The 6,885-nt window shown below is 34.7% G+C and overlaps 1 long non-coding RNA gene across 1 annotated transcript; it reads right to left on the reverse strand.

The window, feature by feature from the left end:
• Window positions 1-3,333: 3,333 nt before the first annotated feature.
• LOC131943596 (uncharacterized) lies at window positions 3,334-5,278 on the reverse strand. The gene is made up of 3 exons (XR_009386909.1): window positions 5,137-5,278; window positions 3,662-3,728; window positions 3,334-3,451 (listed from the first exon to the last, which is right to left on the reverse strand). It is a non-coding gene; the product is annotated as an uncharacterized LOC131943596 (long non-coding RNA).
• Between the last annotated feature and the right edge of the window lie 1,607 nt (window positions 5,279-6,885).

Here is a 6,885-nt window from a genome sequence, read left to right on the forward strand (position 1 = left end):
CGGGTTTAGTGACGGCTATTAGAGGCACATAATTTAGTTTGAAATGATTTTAAACTTAGAGGAGGTAACTAAGAGGAGGCTGCTTTCACGGGGGGGGGGGGTGTAGGATAGGGGTTGGGGAAAAGGGGGGGGGGTAGTGTTTTAAAGCAGATATTTTCAGTGGCAGCATTGGTACTGTCGAATTCACAAATTATGAATTACTGAAAAGTAGAAAAAAAACAACTAAATAGCGGCGTACGATACGCCGCGGGTCGGCTCGTTGCTAATATTAACCTGAACCTGATCGAGACTAATAAGAAAATCAAGGGGACATAAACCACTAACCATGCACGATAAAAGCGCTTTAAATAAAGAAGTATTTAAAATCATCATCAAAAATGTTCGAATATCACTACTCAAATATTAATGTAATTTTTATGTAAGCTAAAATGTAAATACAATTTAATATTTTACTCTATGCTACTTTGAACTGTATAAAGTACATATTTTTAACAAGCGATATATTTTTTTTAATCCTTGCTAACTTGGATATATTTGCGTCTAATTTTTTTTTTCAGTCAAAGCATTTGAATAAAATCTGTGGTACAACCGTAAACTCTCCATAGCTGGCTAAAGAAAGGCAAATAATGTTCTATTAAGACTAACACAAACAGTTGATATTGAACTGAAAAATACTGTGTTAGTATCCTCACACATTGAAAACAATTACAGGAAAACTCGGCGCTCTGAACAAAATTACTGAACAATATTATTCTCTCTGACACCAACATTTGCTGATGAGATTGATTTATCAAACATTTTTATTACACTTAAAACAGACATATCAATGTATGTTATAGTTAAATAAGACAAGTGAAGCAATGTTAATACATTGGGGGCAACCATTCTGATGTTCACTATTTCATTAAATTGTGTAAAGATAAAACAAACCGTAAGCTGAACATCATCTCTTTGATACTTTGGTCACATATTCATGAATCGTTAAATATATTATATTCACAACTTTTGCTCAGACAACAGATCAATCTCCTAAATCCCTTTACCCTGACGTTATTAAATATGTTTAAACTAAAACACACAGCCCGGATAATGAGGCTAGCCCTACAACACGCTGAAATAGATCGTAAAATATATTCATCTCCTCTGATGATAAAACAAGTTACAATGATAGCTTTATTTCCGTTATACAAAGGAATCAAGTGGGATATCCATACAAATCCTGTTATCGACTAATTTTATCAAGAAACGTTTTATACACACTGGCAGGTAGTCATAGACGATCTACTAAGTATTAAGTCATATATAATCTACTAGGTATTAAACATGTGTTTTTACTTAAGTGTTAGTTTTAGGCCGAGAAATCTAATAGAAATAGATAAGCCATATATTTTTGAGTCATCGAAATAAACTTGAATTTAAAACAGACAGGACATAAAAAATTGTTTTTCTTTAATATGTTTAATGGTTTTTGATGTATCCATATATTAATATAATTTTCTTAATAGAACAAAATAGCAGAAAGACGCAATTAGAAGTTAAGGTTGCTATAGAAATAACGAAAATATGTGAAATTGAATACATTTTTAATTCGCTATTAAATTTTATAGATCCAAACTTTAGCGTCAATTTTGAGAATACTTAGATTCAAACAAACAAAAAGGAAAAAGAAAACGAGATGATTTATTTTTTTACGTATATAATTTTACAAGAAATTTGCGACACATTTTTTTCCTCACTTCCTAACAAAGAATCAACAACTTTTTCTCTGATAAAATAAAGAGAAAATAAATTTAAAGCGTAATAAGACTCTACAATAATGTCAAGAAATATTTTAAGGGCAGACATCATTCAAGCGCAATATTTGTTTACATTTTAGAAAAGAGAAACAACCAACAGACGCCATGTTTGTTTACATTCAGTACAAAATAACACATCGCGAGTCCGTGTCCACCCCACTATAATTTAATCCACCAGAGTTTACTCCACTGTGGGGATGTTCAGACAAGACATACCCCAGTATGTAGACCCAAGCCCCACTGCTACCTGGACATGTACAAGTTGTGTACGTGTACTTGGTCTCTATATACCCCGACCTCTGCCTGTGTACCCAGTGACCTACAGAGACCTGCTTAGAACAGCCATGAGGATGTGACACTATAATGGTCAGCTTGTCCACATCTCTACGACTCTTGTATTTGTCCATTACTTTACATCGATCATCAAACCGCCTCCTCATCTCCTTCAGTTTTTCAGCTACATCTACGTCATGTGTCACACAATCGAACCAACACGTGTCTTTCTCAGTGGGGTCTAGATCACCCAACCTCCACCCATAAATCTTGACCACTGGACTTTTATCATCATCAAACCATAACCTACAGCTGGACTGTCTCGCCTCACTTGAATCAAAAACCACATGTTTGGCTGTCTTCACACCAACCCTCCACCACACTTTGCTGGGTGTGTCAGAGTGGTCACATTCAGGACATGGACAAGTTCTGTAGGGAGGCTTTAACTGGACCATCCCCTCTGTGTACTTGTACACTGCCCACACCTTCCCAGTCCCTGTATGCAGTGAGTTCTGTCCCCTGGTGTTGTAACAAGGATATGGATCTTTAGTGCCTGGTACAAACTCTGGTCTGTCTGGACTGGTGAACTTAACGGCTATCCTTACAGTTATGTCAGCCAGCGCTTTTGTGAAGTTACGCACATCGTTGTCACGGTAACCAGAAGGAAAATGTTCAAGACTTAACTGATTAACAGGTACAAAATTTTTATGGCCAGGATTTTTCTTGCAGTTTGCCAAGTGTGTGTGTAGATCTATCTCACCTTGACCTTCAAGACATTCGTGTACTTCATGTGTACATGTGCAGGTATTCAAAACAATGTTACTAATGTAATCATTTCATTAGCTGTTAAACTTTGACAAACATAAAACATGAAAACTATCTACAGCCTCCAATTGCCACAACCATCTCAACCTTCACCATCTTAAGATAACCATCCAGTAAACATTTCAAACAACAGAATGTTCCAACATAAGGACTTCACCAGCACACAACATTTTAAGCATGCAGGTAGATGTTTTTTAGGACCACTTTTTCACAAACAAATGGACATTACCTCTAAAATATGTTGAGATGTCTTCTTCACTGGCCATACTGTTGTGGTCATCTAGACTATCCTCTCCACTGGCCATACTGTTGTGGTCATCTAGATTATCCAACTTAATTCATGTTAAATAAACCACAACACAAAGATTTGACACATTGTCTACATCAGCACGAAACCATGGCTGTACACTTGATTAAGTTAAAAGATAATTAACAAACTTACCTGTAGCTTTATGTGACAGATATCTACTGGCCATTACTGTAGTCTTATGGTCATCTGTGGCAACTGTTTGATTGAAATAACCTTGACCTTCACATCACATTCAGCAGCTGTCACTCTGTAATTGTTATAAATATTTTGACTTTTTAAAGAAAGAAGTTTATATGGTAGCTTGACTAGTCATCAACCAGTGTTTCTTTACAAACTACATAACCCTAGACACTGGTCAATGATATGGCACACAAAATACAGCATGATGGTTAGCTTTAGAGAATAATAAAAAAATAATCATAGTCTTGACCAACATACCAGATAGAGTGAAACTGACCTTTGAACTCCCCACTTGACTTAAAGCCATCAGACAACACACACCACTATGGAAGATCCTTCAAGCTCTGAAGAGAGAAATAAAATAGAACTACAGAATGACATAATTAATGATGGAACTGTCATTAGCATACAACTACAGAATGACATCATTTATGATGGAACTGTCATTAGCATAGAACTACAGAATGACAACATGTATGATGGAACTGTTATTAGCATAGAACTACAGAATGACATAATTAATGATGGAACTGTCATTAGCATACAACTACAGAATGACATCATTTATGATGGAACTGTCATTAGCATAGAACTACAGAATGACATCATTTATGATGGAACTGTTATTATCATAGAACTACAGAATGACAACATAAATGATGGAACTGTCATTAGCATAGAACTACAGAATGACAACATAAATGATGTAACTGTCATTAGCATAGAACTACAGAATGACAACATATATGATGGAACTGTCATTAGCATAGAACTACAGAATGACAACATAAATGATGGAACTGTCATTAGCATAGAACTACAGAATGACAACATAAATGATGGAACTGTCATTAGCATACAACTACAGAATGACAACATTTATGATGGAACTTTCATTAGCATAGAACTACAGAATGACAACATGTATGATGGAACTGTCATTAGCATAGAACTACAGAATGACAACATTTATGATGGAACTTTCATTAGCATAGAACTACAGAATGACAACATTTATGATGGAACTTTCATTAGCATAGAACTACAGAATGACAACATGTATGATGGAACTGTTATTAGCATAGAACTACATAATGACAACATATATGATGGAACTGTCATTAGCATAGAACTACAGAATGACAACATTTATTATGGAACTGTCATTAGCATAGTACTACATAATGACAACATATATGATGGAACTGTCATTAGCATAGAACTACAGAATGACAACATTTATTATGGAACTGTCATTAGCATAATACTACATAATGACAACATATATAATGGAACTGTCATTAGCATAGAACTACATAATGACAACATTTATTATGGAACTGTCATAAGCATTGAACTACAGAATGACATCACTGTCTAATGTTGCAGACCGGACTACGATGTCCGGTTGCTTAGTCGCCGGCCGAATACGTTGCTGGCACTGGCTCTAGCCAATAAGGCCACAGTGTGTACCGCTAAACGACGTGAAGTAAAAGAGCATTAATTTCTGCAATAAATTTTATAGGCTAATGGCTTCACAGTGATATTTTTAGTTTAGTCCTACTTACACTTTATTTTGCTGACAACACAATATATCTATAGATCTAGAACTGCAGGTTTTTTTATATTGGCTGAATTTCTGGCATTTTAGTTTAATAGTTTTAAGGCTAGTGTAGTTATTAGTTATACCAGCTATACATACATTAGAAAAATGAGTAATACAAAAACTACTGACGTGAATACATGACAAACCTTATCTAAGTCTGCTGTACACGGTTGACCAATGCTAAGAAATGGCTGCTGACTTTTTAAACGGTTTTTCACACAGCCTGACTCAGTGGGCTTTACCAATGACGCAGTAAGTGGAGTGGACCATTTAGCAAAACACATCCTTGTTTGTGCTACAGTTGTAAACCTCTTGTAAGTCTATTCGGAAAGGGGGGTGATATAGCTAATTATTCTTGTAAATTCAACATTTAGTTTATTATTTTTAATGTATGTTTACTTTGTATTTTAAACAATATTTTATAACTAGCATGTTGTTCCTCTACAATTTGAATTTTAAAATAAAACGTATTTAAATAAACCGGGAGTGATCTCCCCTAAACTTTCTCGAATATTCTTATATGAAACAACAGGGGATGGCAACTCGAAATATAGGCACGAATTTAATCCATTTTAAATACTTAACCTTTTATAAATAGAATACAATCTTTTAGAAAAAAGATTAGCACACCAAGTGAACGCCAAATAAAGATGTTCATAATAGTGCGAAAAATTATTAGTACTTTATAAATTTACATGCGTTTTTGGAGAAATCGGAAATAGCGTAAATTAGTACTTCCGGTCAACGGAAAATTACGCAAAGTTTGACAGAAGGTAGAGAATTTGCTCTTTTACTTACATGTGAAATTTCCTTTATATATCTGAAAAAGTACTCAAGTTACAGGCTTTTGAAAAATTCAAAGTAGGAAGAGTATCACTTCTGATTATCGGAAATCGCTCAGAAGTTGAAACGAATCTACGATTTTGATAAAATACTTATATATGACATTTCATCAATCTAGCTTTAACTGTACTCAAGTTATCGTGTTTACACACACACACACACACACACACACACACACACACACACACACACACACACACAGAGAGAGGCACACAGACAGACACAAAGATATACGGACAAGATTACAAAATTATGTTTTTCCGTATCAGTGAGGTGTAAAACTTCGAGATTTGTAAAAATCTCGATTTTGTTTTGCACGATTACAATACTTTCTCTATACTTCGTATATACGAGAAAGTAAAAATAGAAATGCTTCACATCAACGATCGTAAAAATATAGTTTACGTTTTTATTTATTTAAAATAGCTTTACAAATATCAATGTCTTACATCTGGCTGTGCTCTACCAACTTAAAAATCTTTTTACTCCAATGTTTGTAGCTATGGGACACAACTAGCTGGGTAGGGGCAGAAGGTGAGACTATCGATGAATCTCAGGTTATGTTTTAAGAGAGGTGGTGTTGGTTTAAAATAGCACGATAAATAGTCTAGGCGCAAAGAGGATGTGAAGTTTGTTTTCATGAAATAGGCCCACACATTTTTATCAATATAAGTATGCAAATACAGCTTAATATATAACAAGTTCGTGTCTATTGTATACAAAATAGTGGACGTTTATGCGGAAGCAATGTAAAACCCAAATCGTCTGGATAAATTCCATTTTTCTATTTAACTCCTGCCAAAAAAAAAACTGTAACGTGGTATATGTAGCACACAGACCGCCCCTGTCTCAAAACCCAAATAAGTTTGACATTTACAACATAAAACTAGTAAATTGTGTATATCATTTTTTATTAGCTTTGTTTGTGTATTGTTGTCGACAAGTACATTGATGGCGTTTGCTTTTTAATGTGTAAATTATGTTGTGTTTAAAATGTTAAATGCTACACACTTTGGTTTTATGATCTCTGTTGTCCTGTACACGTGACCTGT

This window comes from Physella acuta, unplaced genomic scaffold, assembly GCF_028476545.2.
Source record: "Physella acuta isolate Inbredline_101_S28 unplaced genomic scaffold, ASM2847654v3 ptg000463l, whole genome shotgun sequence".
Taxonomy (NCBI): Eukaryota; Metazoa; Mollusca; class Gastropoda; family Physidae; genus Physella; species Physella acuta.